Source organism: Hyperolius riggenbachi, chromosome 12, assembly GCF_040937935.1.
Source record: "Hyperolius riggenbachi isolate aHypRig1 chromosome 12, aHypRig1.pri, whole genome shotgun sequence".
NCBI classification, from domain to species: domain Eukaryota; kingdom Metazoa; phylum Chordata; class Amphibia; order Anura; family Hyperoliidae; genus Hyperolius; species Hyperolius riggenbachi.
In genome coordinates this window covers 217,048,642-217,074,802 of record NC_090657.1, presented here as the reverse complement: position 1 = coordinate 217,074,802, position 26,161 = coordinate 217,048,642, and the positions used below count along the sequence as shown (strand labels likewise).

The window sequence follows — 26,161 nt, the reverse complement described above, 5'->3', positions numbered from 1 at the left end:
TGTGTACAGGCTGTTTTGGAAGCCAACGTCCTCCATTTGCTGCATCTGTTTTGAATGCAAGTTGTGTAATCTGCCCGTGTGTGGGCTCTGCACATCTATGCAGCTGCTCAACTCGGGTGCAGCCTGTATTTGGAAGCGCTGCCTACATTTTCTGTTGTACTATCGATGTTGTGTCCAGCTTCAACAACACACGTTTCACTCTATAAACTCCTGATGAATCCTCAAGAAACTGGAAAAAAACACATAAAAATAGAGATATTTATGTTCTTAATTTGGAGCAGATGATTAGAAATCTTCCTCCTGGAAAATCTGTCCATCCGGAAGCACAACACGGCATACTGTGATGGGAAAACAGGTCATTGGTCCCCCGCCTGCAACCTATTTGTCTTGTCAATGTGCTGCGCTTTCCAATGTGTTTCTGTACCCATCGCACCTCTCTTTCCATTATTGGAGGACCAGAAGGGTGAACATCACCTCCCAAAGCTCTCATCAGTTTTTCCCTTTGGCTTCGGGAGGAGTAAAAACAGGGAAATTAAGTGTCTCGGACATCCAGAGCTTTATTTTATAACACCTAACAATGATCTATCAAAGCAGAGGCCAGGCCTACACTTTCCATTCATGGAGTTTCCACAGAGGGCGAGATGGAGAAGAGCTCATTAACAACTCCAAAACATTCAAGGAAGTGTCACTGAAGAAAAGTGTGGATATAGGTTTAAAAATTAGACAAGACAGAACATTTACAATGCGCTTTTCTCAAATTGAATGTGAATGAGATGTGTGTGATGTCACTGGTCTCTAGTGATTGGATAGGCTATGTTCTCTTGTACATGAGGTGTCAGTGATATTACTGGTCTCTAGCGAATGGATAGGCTGCGTTCTCATGTATAGGAGGTAGGCCTGAACGATTTTAGGAAAAAATTGAATTGAGCGATTTCTGTCCAAAATTACGATTTCGATTTGATTCACGATTTCCTTCAAATCAAGCTTTGTTCCCCCCTTTGTGCCTGTCTGTTCCCCCTCTGCCCCAGTCTCTCATTGTGCCCCCTTTGCCTCTTCATGCCTTCTCTGTGTCTCTCTGTGCCCCCTCTGTGTCTCTCTCTGTGCCCCCTTCTGTGTCTCTCTCTGTGCCCCCTTCTGTGTCTCTCTCTGTGCCCCCTTCTGTGTCTCTCTCTGTGCCCCCTCTGTGTCTCTCTCTCTGTGCCCCCTCTGTGTCTCTCTCTCTGTGCCCCCTCTGTGTCTCTCTCTCTGTGCCCCCTCTGTGTCTCTCTCTCTGTGCCCCCTCTGTGTCTCTCTCTCTGTGCCCCCTCTGTGTCTCTCTCTCTGTGCCCCCTCTGTGTCTCTCTCTCTCTGTGCCCCCTCTGTGTCTCTCTCTCTCTGTGCCCCCTCTGTGTCTCTCTCTCTCTGTGCCCCCTCTGTGTCTCTCTCTCTGTGCCCCCTCTGTGTCTCTCTCTGTGCCCCCTCTGTGTCTCTCTCTGTGCCCCCTCTGTGTCTCTCTCTGTGCCCCCTCTGTGTCTCTCTCTGTGCCCCCTTCTGTGTCTCTCTCTGTGCCCCCTTCTGTGTCTCTCTCTGTGCCCCCTCTGTGTCTCTCTCTCTGTGCCCCCTCTGTGTCTCTCTCTCTGTGCCCCCTCTGTGTCTCTCTCTCTGTGCCCCCTCTGTGTCTCTCTCTCTGTGCCCCCTCTGTGTCTCTCTCTGTGCCCCCTCTGTGTCTCTCTCTGTGCCCCCTCTGTGTCTCTCTCTGTGCCCCCTCTGTGTCTCTCTCTGTGCCCCCTCTGTGTCTCTCTCTGTGCCCCCTCTGTGTCTCTCTCTGTGCCCCCTTCTGTGTCTCTCTCTGTGCCCCCTTCTGTGTCTCTCTCTGTGCCCCCTCTGTGTCTCTCTCTCTGTGCCCCCTCTGTGTCTCTCTCTCTGTGCCCCCTCTGTGTCTCTCTCTCTGTGCCCCCTCTGTGTCTCTCTCTGTGCCCCCTCTGTGTCTCTCTCTGTGCCCCCTCTGTGTCTCTCTCTGTGCCCCCTCTGTGTCTCTCTCTGTGCCCCCTCTGTGTCTCTCTCTGTGCCCCCTCTGTGTCTCTCTCTGTGCCCCCTCTGTGTCTCTCTCTGTGCCCCCTCTGTGTCTCTCTCTGTGCCCACACTGTGTCTCTCTCTGTGCCCACACTGTGTCTCTCTCTGTGCCTCCTCTGTCACCCAAGTTGCATCAGTCAGCTTCAAGCACGAGTCCAGCGATGCCCGTCTATCCACTTTGGCTATCATTCATAAAGCATTTCCGCATGCGGAAATGCTTAAAACAGCTGACTTTACCGACCACTCGGCAAAGTCAGCATTCATAAAGGCTCTTTCCGGATGAAAAAATGACACTACCGAGCAGAGTGATAAATCACCGCCTTGTGCGGGGATTATCGGTACAAATGTAGCAAAATGATCATTCATAAAGATCACCGCAAGCGGTGTGAGGTCGGGTAATCCGCTCCCTCTGATGTGGCGATATCAATGTAAATGAATGGAGACACACAGACCTCCCAGGCAGCTGCAGCAGAGCGGAACACGGAGAAATGTATCAACTCGGCAGCTTCCGTGTCTCCGCAAGTCTACCGCCAGCTTAGCTCGGGGAATCTCTGCACTGCTTCCGCACACGGATACAACTTTATGAATGCCCACCCAGAAGTCTAAAAATCCGCCAGCGGTGTGTTTTCCCGCACTGATTCTCTTTACCGACAGCCTGTTCATGAATGATAGCCTTTGCCCCCTGCAGGCTCTAATGCACGGCATACTTCCTGTATATCATGTGACAGGAAACCGAAGTTTTGTCAAGCACAAGAGGCGGCAGAGGGCGATAGAGGATGGAAGGTATGTCCAATGCTGCGGGCACTGGGACTTTGGGGAATTTTGAAGGCGCTTCTTCAAACTTCCTCTTGTGGAAATGACGTGATCGCGATATTTGCCGCTTTTACGATTCTGAAATTGTGATCTTGGTGATCGCGATTTCGATTTAAATTCGATTTATCTTTCAGGCCTAATAGGAGGTGTCAGAGATGTCATTGGTCTCTAGAGATTTGATAGACTGCGTTCTCATGTAGATGAGTCTCTAGTGTATGGATAGGTTGTGTTCTCATGTATGTGAGGCGTCAGTGATGTCACTGGTCTCTAGTGATTGGATAGGCTGCATTCTCATGTATAGGAGGTGTCAGAGATGTCATTGGTCTCTAGAGATTTGATAGGCTGCGTTCTCATGTAGAGGAGTCTCTAGTGTATGGATAGGTTGTGTTCTCATGTATATGAGGCGTCAGTGATGTCACTGGTCTCTAGTGATTGGATAGGCTGCGTTCTCATGTATAGCAGGTATCAGTGATGTCACTGGTCTCTAGTATATGGATAAGCTGCATTTTCATGTATATGAGCTGTCAGTGATGTCAATGGTCTCTAGTGATTGGATAGGCTGCATTCTCATGTATAGCAGGTATTAGTGATGTCACTGGTCTCTAGTAATTGGATAGGCTGCGTTTTCATGCATAGCAGGTATCAGTGATGTCACTGGTCTCTAGTGATTGGATAGGCTGCATTCTCATGTATAGCAGGTATTAGTGATGTCACTGGTCTCTAGTGATTGGATAGGCTGCATTCTCATGTATAGCAGGTATTAGTGATGTCACTGGTCTCTAGTAATTGGATAGGCTGCGTTTTCATGCATAGCAGGTATCAGTGATGTCACTGGTCTCTAGTGATTGGATAGGCTGCATTCTCACATATATGAAAGCTCAGTGACTTCACCTCTAGTGATTGGATCACCTGACCTGATGAATATGGAATATGAGCAATGTTTCTGGTCTCCAGTGAACCCATTCAGGAGGGCTGCTATGCTCAAACCTCATTAATCTTCGGAGTACACTTTAATCCAGACAACATGACAGCTTTTCAGCTACACCCAAAAGTTCCAATTTTTTTCTACACCGTTATGTTGCCCAGAGACAAACACAGCTCTTTCCCCAAGAGGTGACGGGTAGCTAAATTTACCAAAGAAGAAGATTTATGTCCCTCACAAAGAATCGGCTCTCCGCGGAGACTCTGCTCTTAGTCACGGAGTCTTTGAAGCGAGGTGGATGGAAAGGGCATGGATTCTGGCAGCGAGATTCTCTTGGCATCTTCTTGGGGTTTTCAGAATACGGAAAACCTGCCCACGCCAGATGAGCAGAGAGCGGACTTTGGCTTTCACATCAATAGTCTTCCAAGAGGAAGACATGAACGTCGGAGCTCAAGCGTTGCTTATTCAAGCAGAGGATCTTCTGTGACCCGAAACACGCACCTGTTGACGGTGCTGATGTCACTCATGGATCTATCTACAAACGTTTGAATGAAAATGGGTCACCAAAACATCCTGAATTACAGAAAACAAAATATTTGGATTCATAAGACGATGGGATACATGACTAATTTACAGGAGTCCCAAAAGCTAAACTTGCTCCAGTGCTCGGAATGTGACGGAGGCCTCCAGCTCCACGGCCTTTTGTGATGGTCTTTTAAGAAGTGCCTATACACTTGTCGATTGTCAGCGGCAGATTCGATCGCTATAACTCATTTTGATTAAAATCAATAGAGAAGACTGCGCACCAATAATAAACAATCAATAAAATATATAAAAATATGAAATATATACACAGGGGTTTGCAGTATCAGGCAAAGTCATCCAATCCAAGCTTCTATTTAAAACCCTCTACTGCGCTCTAGATCCAATCATCCCCCATCACAGAGAGATATGGGGACAAGCCCTAAAAGCAAAATAAAAATGGCACACAGGGGTTGATTCACTTTAACCACCCTGGCGTTCTGATTAAATCGCCAGGGTGGCTGCGGGAGGGTTTTTTTTAAATAAAAAAAAAACTATTTCATGCAGCCAACTGAAAGTTGGCTGCATGAAAGCCCACTAGAGGGCGCTCCGGAGGCGATCTTCCGATCGCCTCCGGCGCCCAGAATAAACAAGGAAGGCCGCAATGAGCGGCCTTCCTTGTTTTGCTTATATCGTCGCCATAGCGACGAGCGGAGTGACGTCATCGACGTCAGCCGACGTCCTGACGTCAGCCGCCTCCGATCCAGCCCTTAGCGCTGGCCGGAACTTTTTGTTCCGGCTACGCTGGGCTCAGGCGGCTGGGGGGACCCTCTTTCGCCGCTGCTCGCGGCGGATCGCCGCAGAGCGGCGGCGATCAGGCAGCACACGCGGCTGGCAAAGTGCCGGCTGCGTGTGCTGCTTTTTATTTGATGAAAATCGGCCCAGCAGGGCCTGAGCGGCGACCTCCGGCGGTGTTGGACGAGCTGAGCTCGTCCAGACCGCTCAGGTGGTTAACAAATAGCGTGCCTTATCAGAGTTAACGTGCCTTATCAGAGTGGCATAGCGAGTGCTACGAATGTATGCCTGCTAATTGATAATGACGAGAGCTCCACTCATCCTGCCCTGAGCACCTGCGGGTCCAATCATTTTAAAGGACATTACCCCCGCACTTTGATTGGCCCAATAGGCTGCCTGTCAAGTGATTCCCCAATGAGGAGATGGGCTAGTCCAAAACCAGTCAGTTCTGTCAGATTTCTACTACCTACCTGCTTTGAGTCCCCAGGGAGAAAAGCGCTATATAAATATTATTGTTATTGTTACTGTAAGTGACATCAACATAGGGGAAAAGTAATTTATAGCACATTTTACTCTGGGAAAAAATTACTTTTTATTCATGTTTTTTTCATGTATTTTCATTTTAGTGTTAGCAAAGAGGACAGAGGGAATAAGATGACATATTTCCCAAAAAAGTACCTTCAGCAATATTCCAAGCCCACGGGCAACCATTACACATGTACGCGAGAAAGGATGCTGTTTTTAGAGGGGAAGAGGGCTCCAACCAGAGGGGGGCGCAATTTCAGTGTTTGCCATAGGCTCTATATTACCAAGATACACCCCTGCACACACATACACACACGCAGGAAGCGTATGAATACAATTTCCACATACTAACTGCGCTTTGTCGGTCATTTGCCAAAGTCAAGTCATGAGATGATAAACTGGTGTAATCCGTGGATTCATATCCTCTGCAAAAATCCTATTCTTGTGTTCCACAGATTCGCTAAATCAGAAACATCTTGAGCGGCTGTCAGGGCCGGCATATTTCACCCATGAATGTTGCGCGGCAAACGCCTTCGGTCCGTAGCGCGGAGAGCGGAGCACACATGGGATTTATTGTTCGAGTAATGAGCGCGGTGCCTGCCAGTTATAAAACCGTCACCCGGCCCGCTCTGATCTCTGCGTAAAAAGACGAATAGGAACCTTCTGCGGCGGGCCGCCTGAGCCAGCTCACAGATTTTCACCTCCGAGAAGCCCGCGGGATGACGGAAAGGACAGCCGAGAAGAACAGGCCGGCGGAGATGTAATCTGGTACGGCCATTACCGTACTCGGCGCGGGTCATTTGTGCACCGCTCAGCCAACTATGCACTTAGTGTTATACAAGAGCATGAAACAAGGTGAAACACAATATAAAAACACAGCACAGAAGACATAGGAGCGGAATGCCTGAATCCCGGTACAAAGAGGAAATCATGTTCGCGGCACCCGGCGGCGTCCAAAACCCAAAATGTGTGGATTTACCACAAACGCTGCACTAAAATCCATCTAAAGAAAAGAAAAGAATCCTTTAACTCCTACTTATGAAACCGCAAACTACACCCTGACATAGCAGTTAATAAAAAGGGTTTCCCTACTCCTTATTGCCCATACAGTTATCCTACTTGCTTCGGTCCCAAACTATAAGGGGGTGCTCAGAAGTTCCAGGCTTTGCCTCCTTTCAGATGAAAATAGAAAAATGAGGGCAGGGCCAGACTTAGGCCAAGGCCAACTAGGCCATGGCCTAGGGCACCACAGGAGGAAGAGCACCAAGCAGCGGCTAAACTGGTGCAGCATTTGTAAGCTTGCAAATGGTGCAATGCAGGGAGATCAGGTGAGTGCCTGACCGCGCTAATCTTCTGCTGGCCACCTGTGCAGCAGCCACCTTGCTCTCTGTAAACGTTTGTATTGTGACCGGCAGCTATGGACTTGGGCAGCATTGGAAACTGAAAGGAAAAGGAAGCTTCTGCATTGGAGACGAGCATGGAAATGAGAGACACTGATGGCTGCTGCGGTGTGAAGGTGAGCTGGCTACCTATACTGAAAGGGGGGTGGGGAAGGAGGGATTAAGGGAGTCATCTGGCTACCTATACTGGAGGGAAAGGGGGAGGAGTCATCTGGCTACCTATACTGGAGGGAAAGGGGGAGGAGTCATATAGCTACCTATACTGGGGTGGTCATCAGGCTACCTATACTAGAGGGAAGGGGAGGGGTCATCTCGCTACCTATAATGAAGGAGGGCGGCTGGTGACAGTGGCCTAGGGCAGTAAAGAGTACAAATCCGGCCCTGAATGAGGGTGAGGTCAGGTCAGCCCTCACACTCTTAAAGCAAACCTGAAGTGAAAATAAACTCGGATATAATGAATTGTATTGTATAGAACAGATAATGAATAGAATATTAGTAGCAAAGGAAAAAAAACCTCATTTTTCTTTTCATTTATACGGCTTTTTTTATAGAACATTGCAATTTTAAAACCACACTGTCTTTTATTCTATAAAACAAATCAGAAATAATGACCCTTTGAACTTTCCTGCAGTAAATCCTTATCTTAAAGCGGTCTCTCACTGTTTCTTGGCTTTTTAAGTTCTTTAAAAAACAGGACTACGTTTGACCAAGATGGTTAATACCTCAGAGAAACTCTTTTGCATAGAAAACTGAAGTTTTTTTTTTTGTTTTGTTTTTTTCAACTATTCTTGTACTGGAAAACAATAAGCAACGCTTTTCTTTGCTACTAATGTTCTATATCTTCCACTGGTTTTTCTTACCTTTTTCCATTCACTGCAATCCAGAATCAAGCGGCGAAGCGATGGAGTGGGAGATCGGACATGTCGGAAATTATCTATCGAGCCATCTTAAAGAGAACATGTAACAAAAAAAGTTCCCCTGGGGGTACTCACCTCGGGAGGGGAAGCCTCAGGGTCCCAATGAGGCTTCCCCCACCCCGTAGCTGCAGGCAATCCAGCTCTGGCTCCCCCAAAGTGTCCCGGAATCCTCCCTCGACAAGCCTGACCAGCACCGATTTATTTACCTTTCCTGGCTCCAGCGGGGGCGCTGTTGCGGCTCTCCGCACGGAGATAGGCCGAAAATAGCCGATCTCCGTCGGGTCCGCTCTACTGCGCAGGCACAGGAGACTTGTGCCTGCGCAGTAGAGCAGCCTGACAGCGATCGGCTATTTCCGCCTATCTCCAAGGCGGAGAGACGATACTGCGCCTGCGCTGGAGTCGGGAAGGTAAATGTTTACATCCCCACCATTTCCGGAGCTTTTTCGCTGCCGCCATGGGACCGAGGAGGACGGGGGAAGCCTCAATAGGATCCGGAGGCTTCCCCCACCCCAGGGGAGGTTTTTTTCATTACAAGTTTACTTTGATGGCTCAAAAAACGAGCCGTGTATGCCCAGCATTAGTAGTTTTTTTTTCTCCTCGTGAGAAGCTCGTGAGAAGCTGTGACAGCAGAGGCACAAGCAAGTTTCACGTCATCTGAGATACAGGAAGTTTTTTTTTCTCTCCAGGGAAAGTGAGCAAAGGATATTTGCACTGAGATATCACACTGAAGGAGAAGTGTCCTTCCTACAGCACTGTCAAAACCTGGATAGCTCGTTTCAAGACTGGCCATTTCACCAATGAAGTTGGACCCCCCTCAACCCATCCAGAAACCTGTGATGCTGTCCATGAGTTTTATTATTGATTATTGCAGGCTGGTAAATATCCACAACACAAAAATTGTCCAGATATTGGACAGCTCACGGGAGTGTGTTGAATTTGTAATTAACACTATCCTAGACATGCGCAAGCTTTCGGCAAAATGGGTGTCAAAAAGTTTGAACAGTGATCAGAAGAAGGAAGTAGTTAAAACTTTAAAACGGTTATAGCCCATTTTTGTATATCCCCGAGTTTCCAACTGGTCCATTGTTCCTGACCCCCTCCGAACTATAATCTGTTCCCGAACTTGAAGAAAACAATAATTTGAGGACATTTCTGACATCAAACAAACAATCTGCTGTGAGCTGGAGCGAGTACCAAGCAAACGACTTACCGCATTTTCCGTCATATAAGACGCACTTTTTCTTCCCTACAACTGGGGGGTGAAAGTGGGTGCATCTTATATGCAGATGATACGGAATATCGTGATGCAGAGTGCGCAGGGAAGGTCTCACCTGATCGCAGGGAAGGTCTCACCTGATCGCAGGGAAGGTCTCAATCTTCTCTTCCTCCTTCTAGCTCCAGTCATCCGCCGTCCGGCAGTATCCCAGCAGCTACATTCCTCTTCGCCATAGTCTTGTTGCAGCCGCTGTACATGCTTCCCTGCCACCTTCCTCCATGGTTGTAGCATCCTGGAACTTCCTATTTACAGCTCCCTGTACTGTGTGACCTGATGCTGCTGGTCATACATTATAGGGAACTAGGAAGTGCCAGGACTCTGTAACCAGGGAGGATGGCGGCACATGGACGGAAGAAGGAAGTGCGGCCGCTGCAACAAGACTGTGGCGAAGAGGAACGTGACGGCTGGGATCCTGAAGGATGGCAGATGACTGTGGCATAGAGGAACATGGTGGCTGGGATCCTGAATGCGTAGAGATGTACAGAGGCGCCAGTAGGATAAAAGTCACTAAAACCGTTTAAAACATTCTGGATGCGGTGATGGACCAGTTAGCCCAAAACAGACATAAGTACTGTCAATTATACTTGAAAACGAAGGAAGGTCCGCACGATGCTTCTAAAATCCTATGTCTTTATTCATGGACGTATCCAAAAAAGTCAACACATATCACCAGCTGACATGTTTCGGACCTACTGGTCCTTATTCATAGCTAGCTAGCTATGAATAAGGACCAGTAGGTCCGAAACATGTCAGCTGGTGATATGTGTTGACTTTTTTGGATACGTCCATGAATAAAGACATAGGATTTTAGAAGCATCGTGCGGACCTTCCTTCGTTTTCAAGCATATCCTAGGACTAGCTATCCTGGTCTGGCACTACTCTTTCTGGGGTGAGCGGTCCTCTACCTTCCTTCCTCATACTGTCAATTATAGTTTGTAAACAATTTATTCATATACTCCTCAGACAAGTTGCAACGCGTTTCGCAGGTAAAATCCTGCTTCCTCAGGCAATAAACAACAGGAGCGATACACAGCACGGAGTCCAAGATACGCTTGGCACCTCGGTCAAGCCAGAGCTTTATAGTTTACAAACTATAATTGACAGTACATATGTCTGTTTTGGGCTGACTGGTCCACCACCGCATCCCGAACGTTTTAAACGTTTTTAGTGACTTTTATCCTACTGGCACCTCTGTACATCTCTACGCATCTAGAATTCCACCCTTGGTGGAAGGGTGTTACACCCTCTTTTTTACCCCTATCCACAAATCCACTTAATCCTGAGTGGGGACAGGCTTGTTCTCCCAACCTGCCTTTTCAGTGGTTGCCTTGGATGTAACCCTGGTTTGTGAGTATATTACTTACGTTACACATTACTTTCTCCATCCTCCAATACATGCTACACTATATTGGGCTCTAGGTTTTCTACCTTGGGATCCTGAAGGATGCCAGAAGACTGTGGCATAGAGGAGTGTGGTGGCTGGGATCCTGAAGGACGGCAGATGACTGTGGCATAGAGGAGCGTGGTGGCTGGGATCCTGAAGGATGGCAGATGACTGTAGAGGAACGTGGCGACTGGGATCCTGAAGGACGGCAGATGTCTGACATAGAGGAACATGGTGGCTGGGATCCTGAAGGGCGCCAGATGACTGTGGCATAGAGGAACATGGTGGCTGGGATCCTGAAGGATGGCAGATGACTGTAGCATAAAGGAACGTGGAGGCTGGGATCATGAGGGATGGCAGATGACTTTGCTGAAGAGGAACGTGGTGGCTGGGATCCTGAAGGACGCCAGATGACTGTGGCATAGAAGAACACGTCGGCGGCTGGGATCCTAAAGGACGCCAGATGAATGTGGCATAGAGAAGCGTGATGGCTGGGATCCTGAAGGATGGCAGATGACTGTAGCATAGAGGAACATGGTGGCTGGGATCCTGAAGGATGGCAGATGACTGTAGCATAGAGGAACATGGTGGCTGGGATCCTGAAGGATGGCAGATGACTGTAGCATAAAGGAACGTGGAGGCTGGGATCATGAGGGATGGCAGATGACTTTGCTGAAGAGGAACGTGGCGGCTGGGATCCTGAAGGATGCCAGATGACTGTGGCATAGAAGAACACGTCGGCGGCTGGGATCCTAAAGGACGCCAGATGAATGTGGCATAGAGAAGCGTGATGGCTGGGATCCTGAAGGATGGCAGATGACTGTAGCATAGAGGAACATGGTGGCTGGCATCCTGAAGGACGGCAGATGACTGTGGCATAGAGGAACGTGGTGGTTTGGATCCTGAAGGAGGGCAGATGACTGTGGCATAGAGGAACGTGGTGGTTTGGATCCTGATGGACGGCAGATGACTGTGGCATAGAGGAGTGTGGTGGCTGGGATCCTGAAGGACGGCAGATGACTGTGGCATAAAGGGACCTTGGTGGCTGGGGTCCTGAAGGACAGCAGATAACTGTGGCATACAGGAACATGGTGGCTGGGATCCTGAAGGACGGCATATGACTGTGGCATAGGGGAGCGTGGTGGCTGGGATCCTGAAGGACGGCATATGACTGTGGCATAGAGGAACATGGCGGCTGGAATCCTGAAGGACGGCAGATGACTGTGAAATAGAGGAACTTGGTGGCTGGTATCCTGAAGGATGGCAGATGACTGTGGCATAGAGGAACATGGTGGCTGGAATCCTGAAGGACAGCAGATGACTGTGGCATAGAGGAACATGGTGCCTGGGATCCTAAAGGACGGCAGATGACTGTGACATAGAGGAACATGGTGGCTGGGATCCTAAAGGACGGCAGATGACTGTGACATAGAGGAACATGGTGGCTGGGATCCTGAAGGACGGCAGATGACTGTGGCGTAGAGGAGCGTGGTGGCTGGGATCCTGAAGGACGGCAGATGACTGTGACATAGAGGAACTTGGTGGCTGAAATCCTGAAGGATGACAGATGACTGCGGCATAGAGGAACATGGTGGCTGGGATCCTGAAGGATGGCAGATGACTGTGGCATAGAGGAACGTTGCGGCTTGGATCCTGAAGAATGGCAGATGTCTGCAGCATAGAAGAACATGGTGCCTGGGATCCTAAAGGAGGCCAGATGACTGACATAGAGGAGTGTGGTGGCTGGGATCCTAAAGGACGCCAGATGACTGACATAGAGGAACATGGTGGCTGGGATCCTGAAGGACGGCAGATGACTGTGGCATACAGGAGCGTGGCGGTTGGGATCCTGAAAAACGGCAGATGGCTGTGGCATAGAGGAACGTGGCAGCTGGGATCCTGAAGGACGGCAGATGACTGTGACATAGAGGAACTTGGTGGCTGGGATCCTGAAAGATGGCAGATTACTGTGGCATAGGGGAACGTTACTTATCAGACAACAATCTGGGAAGCACTGTCATCTCGCAATGTAACCAACAAGCCTCTGAGCGAGGTGAAACACAGTCTATTAGGCAAAGCTCACAGTTGGTGTATGCAAAAAATGAACACGTTTTATTGTATGTGAGTTTGAGTTTTTTTGTGTGCGTGTTTTTTTTTTTTTCAGTTGTGTTTCAGTGAATGTTCATTTGTAATTGTGTGCATTTTTCTGTTCATGCCCTTTTTTTGAGCTACATTTGCGACTCCACAGAAATACGCAACGCACATGGCGTGTGAAAAGAGCAGAAAGACGAGAGATTCTTAAACACAAAGTGAACAGAATTTCGCAAATGGCGCGTAAAGATGCAGGCGAATACTACAAGCGTGACCCTTTTCAATAACGTTTTATCAAATAATTGTTGGTCTCTTGAGAACGGACAGGTCATGTTCTCAATAAAGTGAACCAGAGACGAAGCACCCTCATGTATTTTACCATATAGATCAGTGGGAACATTAGAGAAAACCCCTATCCTGCTCTCAGCACTGCACAGCTTGTTTATTATCAGACCTGCTAAAATCCCCGATTGAGCATTCAGTCTGGCTTTGCTATATTGACTCAGCTGTAATGATTCCTGAGCAGAGCCAGCAGGGGGCAGGCTTGGACTTGAAAAGACATGAGAGAACACAGACTGAGCTATAAATATTCCTGAACAAAGTCAGACTGAATGCTCAGTCGGGGATTTTATCAGGGCTGATAACAGGCAAGCTGTGCAGTGCAGAATGAAACAGAAAGCAGGGTAGGCGTTTTCTCTAATGTTCCCACTGATATATATGGTAAAATACATGAGGGTGCTTCGTCTCTGGTTCCCTTTAACATGAAAGCAATGTAATCAATTTACTATCAAAACTAAATATTTTTTTCTTGTCATCACATTAACTTTATAGTTTGACACCAGTGTTAACTCAACACCTGGTTCAATGTGATGTCATGTTTTGCACCCAGTGGATAAAATCTCTAGCTTCCCGAAAGCCTCTACACACACACGCCGGTTGAGACAATCGTGTTCGGCCATATCAGCTAAGAATCTGGTATGACTGCTGCAACACAGTGATCAATGAGTGCATCATTTTCTTGAGTCTCTGGCCGCAGTATACCCCTCACTTGTTCGCCACTGCTGTCCCTCCTTCCCCCTGAATAGAACAACATATGCTACTTAGGTATAGCCGAACAGCGTGTCTGCACATCGCTTGTTGCCACGGACTGTTAAAGGACAAATAGGAGTTATATGGAGGCTGCCTCTAATAGTTTTAGCTAAACACCATGAACAAGCTTCCAGCAGATCAGGTGTTTCTGACATGATTGTCAGATCTGACAAGATTAGCTGCAAGCTTGTTTTAGGTGTGTTATTCAGACACTACTGCAGCCAAATAGAGCAGCAGGGCTTCCAGGCAACTGGTATTGTTTAAACGGAATGAATATGGCAGCCTCCATCTTCTTTTAACTCCAGTTGTCCTTTAAAGTCAACCTTAAGTGAAAATAAACCGATGAGATAAACCATGGTATTTATCCTCCTACTCCTAAAAATGATTATTTTTTTAGATATATCACAGTTTTAGGTTTTGTTTAACCCCCTTGCCGTTCCAATTATATCGGCAGGGGGGCGGCGCAGCACTTTTTTTTTTGCCGGCGGGGCGGGATGACGTCATGGACGTCGGAACGTCAGAGGGAATCCCGATCCACCCCTCAGTGCTGTCTGGCACTGATTGGCCAGGCTGCGCAAGGGGTCTGGAGGGGGGGCGGGGCGGCGCAGCGGGTAGCGGCGAATTGGTGGTGAGCAGCGGCGATCGAGAAATGCACGCAGCTAGCAAAGTGCTAGCTGCGTGCAATAAAAAAAAAATTTGAAAATCAGCCCAGCGGGGCCTGAGAAATCCTCCTACGCAGGTTACCCCGAGCTGAGCTCGGGATAACCGGCAAGGAGGTTAAAAACTTAAATAAGTAGATTTATTGCTTGTCTCAGCTCAGTGACATAGCCTTTCGATGTCTCAGAGAACTAAAATATAAGAATTGTTGAATTATTTTTATCTATCCCCTGCACAGAAACTGTTCTCTGTCCAGAAAGTGTTTTATGAATGTAATTTCTCATCCGTGAGGTGCTGTTGGCCGACTAGGTCCCGACTGGAGAGAAATGGTCACTTGCATAGCAGAGGAAAAGCAACACAGAATAGCTATTCTTATACTTTGCACTGTACATACACACGTCTATCACATCATGTCAAAAAAATGATATAATGATTTGTATGTGTAGTACAGCTAAGAAATAAAACATTAGGAGCAGAGACATGAGTCTAATATTGTTTCCAGTACAGGAAGAGTTAAGAAACTCCAGTTGTTATCTATGCAAAAGAGCCATTGAGCTCCACGACTTTCAAAGTCGCAGAGAGAGCTCTGTCTTCTGAAGCTTATTACTTAAAGTGTCTGGCACTGTATTGGTTTTTTTTCTGCAGAGGACAGGTCAATAGTTCACTAGCCTGCTCTGTAAAATCACTTTGAATGCTGAGTAGTGTGTCAACTGCAAATATTAGAGAATGATGCAATGTTATAAAGTCGTTCGAAACTGACAAATAACACTGTATTGGAGGACAATCGTGCAAAAATGTAGGCAAACGACGAGCAATCCAACTGGCGGATCAACTCAGAAGACTATTAGGCAGATATTGGGCATTCGGCTGCGTGTATACAATGTACTTTTAACGACATTGTTCTAATGAAGGCGCGCATGTCGTCCATAATGTAGTATCTGCTCGCGCACGCAGTATTTAAATGAGTTGGTCATTTGCGATATCGGTGTGCAGAAACGACTTTACAAGGACATCGGCGGTGAAGTCGTTTTCTGCAATGTTGGTTGTCTGTTTTTGGCGACTTTTGTAGGGCGTGTACCGACTTTAAACACAACAGTGGTTGAGCGTGTGTGCGTTGCTTTAGCATACACAATATGTGTCTGCAACACACAATGCACAGCCGGGTGTGCGAGCAAATATGTTGTCTTTTACAGCTTAGTTCACCTGCCCGTCTTCTCGGAGAGATCGCCCCCACACAACGCCTTCTCCCGGGTCAGGAAAATGCTAAATACGTGGGCGCTCGGCGATTTCAAAACACGGTCAGCTTTTTTTCCTTTCGCAAAAATTCTACAAGGTTAATCACGTCAGCCCGCGAGCTCCATTTGTTTAACTTTCGGAACATCTGGCAGGCAGTAGGTGCCTAGCAGAAGGGGACGGGGAGGAGGGGGGGGGGGGACACAGGAAAGGTAAGACCGCTTGTTTCACCGCCAATTAATTCCATGAGGATAAACGCAGCAAATCTGCCCTGGAAAGCGCTCTTTCTTATGATGGAGAAGGGGGGGGGATGTGTGTTAAGGATTGCTTAGCCTATAATTCTTACCACCACGTGGAAGCGCTGAGGCCGAGGGCAGTGAGGTAATGCAGACCACTGACAGCGATCTGTAAATACCACAGAAAGCCTCTGATTGCCAAAATTAGGAGTGTGCCACCCACCCACCGGCAGGACGGATACATGAGCGGGACTGGGCCTCTTCCAAAAGATTGAGCCATTAGGGAAGCAAGTGTTTAGGGCGCGCTGCCATCCGCAGAATGCCCTCCTGAACTCTGGCTGCAGCATACGGACACACACACACACGAAGATAGGAGGCTGACAGATGCGTTAAACCCACCACCTCCCGGTATGTTGTACTGTGTGGAAGGGGGATGGAATCTTTCTCAGGGCTTTATTACTGTCTGTGTCGCCATTGTAGAGTGTCTTTACTTCCTGCCTTTAACCCCCTTGGCGGTATGATTCTTTCTGGATTTCAGGGTCTAAAAGCGATGCAATTTTCTTTGCATGCTTTCAGACCCTAAAACCTCCAATGCTGCAGTTTTCCCTCCGTCCTCCAGGTGGCGCTGTAACCCTAAAGTGAGAATGCTCGCTGTCATCATGACGACAGACGGCGTTCTCACCAGGGGGAAGCAGAGCCTCGGAGGAGCAGAAGAAGAATGGCAGCCGATGTCGGGATCCCCCGGGAGGTGAGTTGAATGCCCGCTGCGCGCATTGCTCTGCAGTGAGCCTCCGTCGGCTACCCCAAGTGTAGTACGGGGCTACCGCTCTGAGCTGCGGTTTTCTGCCCTAACCGTAGCTCAGGGTTACCGCCAAGGAGGTTAACCCTTTAGCAGCCAAATAAAGTAAAACTTTACTGCAGGGCTGAATTTTTCCTAACGCTGGGGAAGTGTGCCTTCCCCAGCCAGACAGGGTATGCAGAGAGGGTGGCAGGGAGCTTTCATAGTTACCTGGCCGGAAGGCTGGATGGGCTTCTTCCTCCTTCACCATGGTGGTGATGTAATGCCAACACATCTTCTCGGTCCAGTTCACATGTGAATATGCTCATTTGATAATTCAGTAATTTATTCAAAAAGCACAAACCAGACAACGCATTTCGTAGTCCCAAGACCACTTCTTCAGGTCAATAAAAAAGTGCCTCTCCATCAAGGAGTATAATACAAAAAAAATTGCTGAAAAAAAAGCACAAACTGGACAGCGCGTTTGGTCGTACAAAGACTGCTTTTCAGGTCAATAAACAACTGTGGAGTAGTAGAGGTAGGAACCTTTGTGGTCTGATGTTTCAGAAATGTACAGTAGCACAAATTGCTGAAAAAAAACATGATGCTGTCCATGAGAGAGAGCTGTCAGAACACTGATTGGTCTTTAGCTCTACAACCTCTTATACACAGCAAGCTGAAATGCTCTCTGAGTGCCCACGCTGACCCCCGTCCACTGCTGAAAGTGCCTACAGTGGGAAACATAAGTGTCAGGACTGGACCATGGGACAATGGAAGGAGATGGCCTGCTTTGATGAATGTATTTTTATGTGGCCTACAAATAAAGTCTGAGCAATGTAGGTCCCCATTCCACAATTCAGAAGATCTGGCTATTATCTGGTGCTGGACACTATGGGACACCTTCTCAGGCCTTGTGGAGTCCGGACCTAACCACCACTGTATATTGTATATACAAATTTTGCAAAAGAGCACCTGGATGTTCCACTGCAGAACTGGCTAAATATTCTGTGGACAGATGAAACCAAAATGGAATGGTTTGGAAGAAACGCACAACACTATGTGAGGAGAAAACGAGGCACAGCACACCAACATCAAAACCTCATCCCAACTGTGTAGTATGGTGGTGGGGGCATCATGGTTTACGGCTGCTTTGCTGCTTCAGGGCCTGGCTGGATTGCTATCGTCAAAGGAGAAATGAATTCCAAAGTTTATTGAGACATTTTCCAGGAGAACTTAAAGAGAATCTGTACTGTCCAATTTGTACAATAAGAAACATACAAATTGAGTCACTGTGATCTCCTGAATTCCTCTTTGTCGTTTCGGCCACTCCCTGCCGCGATCCTGGATATTAATCAGCAGTTTTAGGCAGTGTTTACAAACAAAAAACATGGCCGCTAACCAGGAAGGTGTGTGTGTGTGCGTGTGCGTGTGTGTGTGTTTACAGTATACTACAAGTTTTTATTACATAGTGAATTATCTGCACTCCTGCTTTCTCAGCATGTGACAGGCAGCAGCTCCCTACCCCCTCAGCACAACACAGACCAGCTGAAAGTGAGCAGAGACCTGTCTGTGACTAATAAACAAAGCACACGTGCAAGGGTGCGTGGAGGGGCGTGCATAACTTCTCCCTATCACAGCAGAGGCAGTGCATTCCTATCTGGGTCGACAAAGCTTGACAAAGAAAAGAAGATTAGATATATTACAGAGACAGCGCAACTACAAAAAGGCTGCAGTAATCTACACCACATTAGAACAGGTACGCCGACAGCGCGTACACACCTGCTACTGTTGGCTGAACTGCAACACTGCAAATCCGTTTTCCGATTCCGATTCCATTTCCGATTCCGATTTTCCCTGAATACATTCAACAGAAAAACGGATCAAAAAACGCAGCATGCAGTAAAGATTAAAAATCGGAATCGGAATCGGATGTAAAAACAGATTAAAAAGCGGAATCGGAATCGGAAATGTATGCAGTGTGCAAGAGGCCTTACACTGCTACTGCCTACTGAGCACCCCCTAGTGGCAGAAGTTTAAGGGCTTTGCGTCCGATAGGAGAAAAGAGTTACACAAATACTAGAATTATTATTACTTCACTTCTGCGGATCTCTTCTAAAGTATAATGTGCTTTATTTATTATGTGCTCAAAAGTGCAACATTTAAAAGGACCACGCCAAAAAAATAATGATGGGTTTATAACACTTGCTGCAGTTTTACACCCCTGACTGGACACGCATTCCTGTAACAGGGAGCAGAAACAAGGTCTCTCACGGGATTTGCACTCCCAGCTCTGGAATTGGGATGGTTTGTAGAGGCCGAGGCCTGGAGATTATTTCAGGAGCCAATCCCACCAACATGTCCACGTATTAAAGCGCTGTGACTGGCTGCTGGTCATGTGATCAGGCAGTATTACGGACACACAGTGATTAATCTGAGCCATGCATGGAGATGTTACAGAGGCCTGACAGAGGGGGCCTCACTGGCCTCATCCGGGCTCCTGTATAGTACTGGCCTCCCGAGTGCCATACTGGAAGTGCAGTGAGGGCGTGGATGTGTTAAACGCTGCGGGAGGGGAGGGGGGGGGGGGTCTTTCTACGTAGAGTTAGGGCAAATAGAAAACTTCAGAATATAAAACATGCATCTGTTGTTGTCAGCATCAGTAAGTGTCTCATGGGTGAATCTACTCACAGAGATCCAGTCTGTGTCATCCAGGCATAAGAAACGGACGCCCCTACAGTGCCTGAAAAAAAATGCTGTGTACTCAGTAGGGATAATCAATGAGATGCAAATATTTCTGAGATCATGCAGAATTATGTAAATTTGTATGCAAATTAGTACAGCTTTATTTATTTATGCAGCCATTTTATTTAGAGGTTTGCAAGTGATCCAGGCCAATTTATTTTAGCACTTTTTTAAAAATGTATTTATTACATTTCTTTGCTTATAACTAGTACTGCTGTAATGTGTATTTACGGCCAATTGTCACTAGTGGGCAGTGTGAGGCAATAACAGAGGACTTTTGCTTTCAGTTTCTATATCCTCTGCTAGCAGAGAGACATCATAGCATTCCAATAATTTACAGCACAACGAGTTCTGCAGACTGAGGTCAAACAAGATAATTCCTTTGAAGCTGCTAATGGGTTAAAATGGACCAACCAATTTAAACCTTAGTGGGACTTGATTGGTCCATTTTCAAGCTGCATATAATTTCATGCAAATTTACATAATCCTTGCATCTCATTGATCATCCCGGGTACTCAGCATTTTAATACTGGAGTTTTCAGATGCAGAAAAAATACATCTGAGCACGTGTTGCTAAGCTACTAGATGTGGCTGAGGTGAAAAAATAAGTACTGCCTGGTTACCATAGGGGGCAGCAGAGCCATGAAAGCCGGATTTGAAAGGACTGTACACCATTTGTAATGAGCACTGCTGAAAGTGAGTTTCCTTCACTAGGCCTTGCCTGGGTGTGGGCGGAGCAGCGGGTGTCTCGGCTCCATACACTCCTCTATAAATAACGCCTATTAGGAGAGTAAAAGGGGACTGTCATTGCTGACCAATGCTGAACCCCCCCCCCCCCCCCCCCCATTCACTGGTGCCAGTCAGATAGCACACACCCAGTTAGCAGCCACTTTCTCCAGCACTGACTTCCAGAGCTGTATCCAGAGGGGTCTTCACAAAAAGCTTCCATACGAGGGACAGATTAAAGGACAACCCAGGTGACATGTGACATGATGAGATAGACATGTGTATGTACAGTGCCTAGCACACAAATGACTATGCTGTGTTCCTTTTTTCCTTCCTATGCCTGAAAAAGTTAAAAATCAGGTATGCAAGTGACAGTTTCTGTCCGGGTCGGGACCGGGTCAGACTACAGTGTAACCTTCACTGATAAGGAATTATAGCCACAAAACACTCATCTGTCAGTAAATGGCTTCTGAGAGAAGGAAAGAGGAAAAAAAGAGTCAATAGTTCATAGATTGTAGCTCTGGCATACTTCAATGCATGTGTCATTGAGCAGAGACAATAAAACAGTAAAAAATAGATTTTAATACAAAATAGAGCACAGCACTGAAGTGTTTGTTAAATAGCCACACCATAAGGGGGAAGATGGGTCAGATTATTGACAGTAACAGTATTGGGGGTCTTCATAAACTGCTTTCATAACAATAAAGATGAATACAGAAACCAAATTGGGGGTGTCTTCATAAATAGACTACCATAAGAACGAAAATCAATACAGTATCACTATGGGGGGGGGGGGTCTTCATAAACTGCCCCCATATTAGGTTATATTGCATTCAGGAATTCAGTATTGGGAGTGTTCATAATAAGATTCCATAAGAGGGGAATATGGACACAGTGATGCAGTATTGGGGGTCTTCATAAACCACCCCCATAAAAGGAGATGGACAAAAAAAAACAACAACACAGTATTGAGGGTCTAACACGGCCTCCATATGGAATAGACAGTATTGAGGGGTCTTCATAAATTGCCCCCATAAGAGGGGAGGATGGATACAGGAATGCAGCCTGACCTGCTGTTCCTGCAAGATGTTAATTCTATTTTGAAAGGGGGGGGGGGGTGCAGCACATGACAGATTAGAGCTGTCACTGGTGATGAATCCCCCCTGTAATGAGTTCCTGCTGTTTGCTGGGGTTCCTACACTAGTGTCATCCACCAATCGCCCCGTCCAGAGGACTGCACATCACCCCCTCCGAGCGAGAGACAGCCCCGCTCCATCTCTATAAACATGTGATCTGTCACAAGCAGGCGTTAAGGCTGGTTCAGACGGACGCTTGCAGAGCGTTTACAGACCGCGTTCGGGGCTTGGCGTTGAATGCTCCCATTGAAGTGAATGGGAGCGTTTGTACCAAGCTTTCACGCGCGTTTGCACGAACGCGGCGTTCGGGTCCCGATTTTCTCTGGCGTTCAAGGAGCCCCTGGAAGCTACATGTAGCTTAACCGCGACGGGTAATGTCCCCCTAGGGGAAGAAAAACCGTGACCGCATCCGAACGCAACGCGAATGCTGCTGAAAGCCCGAACGCATTGCCGCCGCGACGCCAACGAACGCGTCGCCTCCAAACGACCGTCTGAACCAGCCCTTACACAGAGACGCATAAAGCTCTACAGATTCAATCTGAAAGATTGTCAAATCATACTGAACGTAAACAAATAAGCCAGTGGGCCCAATCCCTCCTGACTGATCACATTATCGATTGTTTCCTTAACCACTTAACGACCCCCTAACGCCGATAGGCGTCGGCAGGTCTTAAGTGGTTTTCCATGGAAATGGCCGCTCGATCGGAGAGCAGCCGATCGCAGCTCGCCGGCAAAATGTAAACACGCGGGGAAGAAATCCACGCTGTTTACATCATACGGCAGATCGGCGATCCCCGGCCTCTGTTTGGCCGGGGATCGCCGGCATATTATAGGCTGAAGCCTATCCTACATGCCCAGCTCAGGAGGGAGACGGAGGGAGAGGACGGGAGGGCGGAAAACGCTGCGGAGGGGGGCTTTGAGGAGCCCCTCCCCGCAAATCAGTTATAGCCGGCGGCGATCAGACCCCCCCAGCAGGACATCCCCCTAGTGGGGAAAAAAGGGGGTGAGTCTGATCGCCCTGCTGCCAACACGATCTGTGCTGTGGGCTAAAAAGCCCACGCAGCACAGACAAGGGGAAAAGTGGTTAAAGAATTGATCGATCGGCGTGGAAGATTTTTTCATGGATACGATTGCTACTGGTTTAGATACAACCGCAAGTTGGACTCTTTTGCTGTGAATCAATGATTATGATTGTTTGCTAAGACAAGACAAGACAAATAACATTTATATTGCGCTTTTCTCCTGGCGGACTCAAAGCGCCAGAGCTGCAGCCACTAGGAGGCGCTCTATAGGCAGTAGCAGTGTTAGGAAGACTTGCCAAAGGTCTCCTACTGAATAGGCTGGCTTACTGAACAGGCAGAGCCAAGATTCGAAACCCAGGTCTCCTGTGTCAGAGGCAGATCCCTTAACCATTACACCATCCAGCCATCCAAAGACTCACACCTATAATGAGCAACTTAAAAAGTGACACTAAAGCGATCAAAAAGTATGATATAATGAATTGTGTGTGTAGAACGGATAATTACTAGAACATAAGTAGCATTAGTTATGTGCTTTTTTTTTTTTTTAATAACATTGTATCATCCTGTTCTATTTGCAATTGACAAACCACACTCTGCATTTTAAACTATGAAACAGAGCAGAGCTAATGACCCTTTGAACTTCCCTGCAGTCAAACCTTATCTGAAGCCGTTTTTTACAGGTTGATGTCTAAGTGCTTTAGAAAATAGGACGGTCTCCAACCCAAGTTGGGTTGGAGAGATCAGAGAAGCTCTTTTGTATAGATAACAAGGTAAGTTTCTTAACTCTTCCTGTACTGGAAACCTGAGACTCATATCTTTGCTACAAACGTTCTATTTCTTAGCTGTACTACACATACACTAGGTTCCTCAGTGAGGTCTCATTCTCTCTCTCTGGTAGGGTTGCTGTTAGTTTTATTAAGCCCCGGGTGGTAGCCAAACATTTGTGTGTTAAGGTGGCCATACATCTAGTGATATTGCGGACCAATCAACCATCCAATTATATAATTTTCTTGAATTAACAGGTGCCACAAAAAGCATGCCTGATCAATGATTTGACCGTAATTTGGGTTAAAATCGGATCTATATATCGATCAAGCAAGCTGGAAAATCTTGTGTCTGATGTGGTCGATCCGGAGCGCGGCGGTAACAACATGTAATGTCATGACGACCGAGATGGACCGCCGGCCATTGTCCACCCTAGGGGAGCCTCTAGGCATAGGCAGTACAGGCCATTGCCTGGGGGGCGCCATGTTGCTGGATTAAGCCCTGCCCCAAATTAGGTCCCACCCCCAGACTAAGCCCCGCTCCATGGGTGTTCTATTACTTGATTCTGCTGAATCTACTTGGTGTAAGTTGCAGGCAGCTGCTACCTCTGTGCCTTGTGCATCCTTCTTTCCCCTTTGTGCCTCCTTTTGTCCCTCCTCCTGTCCATCTGTGCCTCCCTATGTCCCCCTGTGCGTCTTCTTCAGTCCCCCTGTTCCTTCCTTCTGTCCCCCTGTGTGCCTCCTTTAGACCCCCTTTGTGCCTCCTTCTGACCCTCTTGCAGAGGCGCCTGGTCCACCAGGCTGACCAGGCGGTCACGAGTGCTGTGCGGGGATGACGACCACGGCCACCCCCACCAGATGGTGTTTTCCCAGGTGGTGAACTGGGTTGCAGCGTCTAATAGACTGCGTGGCAGTTCACTGGCCGCAGCCCGTATGCTCACTTCTGTAACCTGCAGAGCAGGGTTACGGAAAAATGGCGAATGAATCCCTGCACTGGAGACTATTTGTGTCTCCAGTGCAGGGCTTCAGGCGCAATTTTCCCGTAGCCCTGCTCTGCCTGTCAGCACGGCAGTTTTTGCAGCCGGAGTTGCTGCATGCCGGAGGGAGGCCAGGAAATGAGTCGTCTGCAGGTCTCGTGCTGAAATCAATCAGGAATCGGCCTGCAGTGTATGGGCGGCCAACAGGTCAGGGAGAGAGAGATCTGTCTCATGGCAGATCTGCTCATAGATGTATGGACACCTTTAGTATACCTTATGTTCTGCTGGTTGTCACCATCTCAGGCCAGTGCTGTGGTATTCACATAGTAACCAGTTTGGGAGGGACTGTTTGGTAATTATATTCCTAGAAGTCGTCTCCACCTTATTAGATATGGAGAAGTTGCCAGCGAAAGTGACGTCTTCTACAACACAAAAAAGATGTGCCGCGGGTGTCACCTTATTTTCTTCTCTGGATAATCCATGACCGGGACACACAAGAACTACAATGTCCTTACATTCTATTTTAATTAGAAACCAGTCATTTGCGGGGGTGATCCGCTTGCTCTTTCCGCCGTGGACAGGGTCGGGCATTAAAGTGTTCTTAAAACTTGAAAGGTCAGATCTTCCCGACATTCTTCAGTTTCTTATTAAAATATTTCCAGGAGATGCATTATTCAAAAGCCAGTCAGGACTTTTTTTGACATTAATATACATCAAAGTATGAGAACGGCGCAACTTGCCGAAGCAGAAGCCATGTGTTTGTACTTTGCTGGATCTACCCAGAATGCCTTGCTTTCAGAAACCGCACTTCTGCAGCGTGGAGGGGCTGCTGTTCTCCATGCTGATGTGAGCAGACGCGCACCATGTCCCGGGCTGTACAGGCTAATTCAACCTATGGCACCCCATTTTACTTTAGAGATTATTTACTAATTTACTAAACTCTATTTTAATCTATTCAAATAAAACAAGGGCTACAATTCACAAAGTCACGTCCGGTAAAAAATAAAGTGTCAGTAAATAAACTTGAGAAAATCCACCCCCCAAAGATAAATAAAAAAAATAAAGGGCCAGTAAATTAATTGAGAATCTACCCTCCCCCCCCAAAAAAATAAATAAATAAATAAATAATAAAAAAATAAAATAAATAAAGTGTCAGTAAAATACCACATTAGACTTTTTGCCAAATCCATAAAGATGTTGAAGCATGCGGTAATAGCCCGGTAATTCACCGAAAACCTTTTTAGGTACTTTTCCGTTAGCCAGGCGCATCCACTAGGTGGTGATAAAACTCCACCAGAATTACATCTTTCCCTACTATCCATGGTGGCCTGGAGGGGGAATAGTAATTAACGCCACCTAGTGGATGCGCCCGGCTAATGGAAAAGTACAGATTTTTACTTCATGCGGTATTTCATTTGGTATTTGCTGGATTATTGCAGCGCGGGGAAAATGGCTGAAAGTGGTCATACAGACAGCATTTTGCAAGTAAAATGCAAGTCCAAGCTGCATAAAATTAACAAAATTTGGATTGGTTTAAAACCATTAGTATCTTCGTAAACATTTTTAATTACCACATATTGTAATAATATTGTGAAATTAGGGAAATGTTTTTATGATTAACTTTCTTATTTTCCTGACTAGTGTAATTATCGGTACCTTTTACCTTTTTTCTGCTCTGTTCCTTCCCTTCTATAACCGTCCAGATGGCTGATTGTTACTGACAACTCCAGGCTGGAGATACCGAACATCTCACTTGTGTTACCGCAAGCTCTAATCTTTGTGAATTGACATTTATTGGAGGTAATTATCTCATTAGTCTGTAATATAAGTTTTCCATGAATAGTCACCTAACGATGCAGGGATGAAGCCCATCGATGTGCACTGACGACGAGAGTTACCCGATCCATATTCCTGCCAGAGGGTACACATGATAGCACAGGACGGGCGCGAATGGGAAGTCAAGCGAACGTGGTACTTCGCGAGGAGTCGGGGATCTTAAAGATCGGATCCATTGTGCAGGTGATTAGCGTTGTGCACCGCTAAACGTCGTCCGTGTATTTGCGGTCCTGTACCCACATCGCAAGATCACAGAAACGATTGGTTG

At 47.2% G+C, this 26,161-nt stretch overlaps 1 protein-coding gene across 2 annotated transcripts in view; it reads right to left on the bottom strand.

The window, feature by feature from the left end:
- STX8 (syntaxin 8) overlaps positions 1-26,161 on the bottom strand; it is a 292,938-nt gene that overhangs the window by 143,328 nt on the left and 123,449 nt on the right. The window lies entirely within an intron of this gene.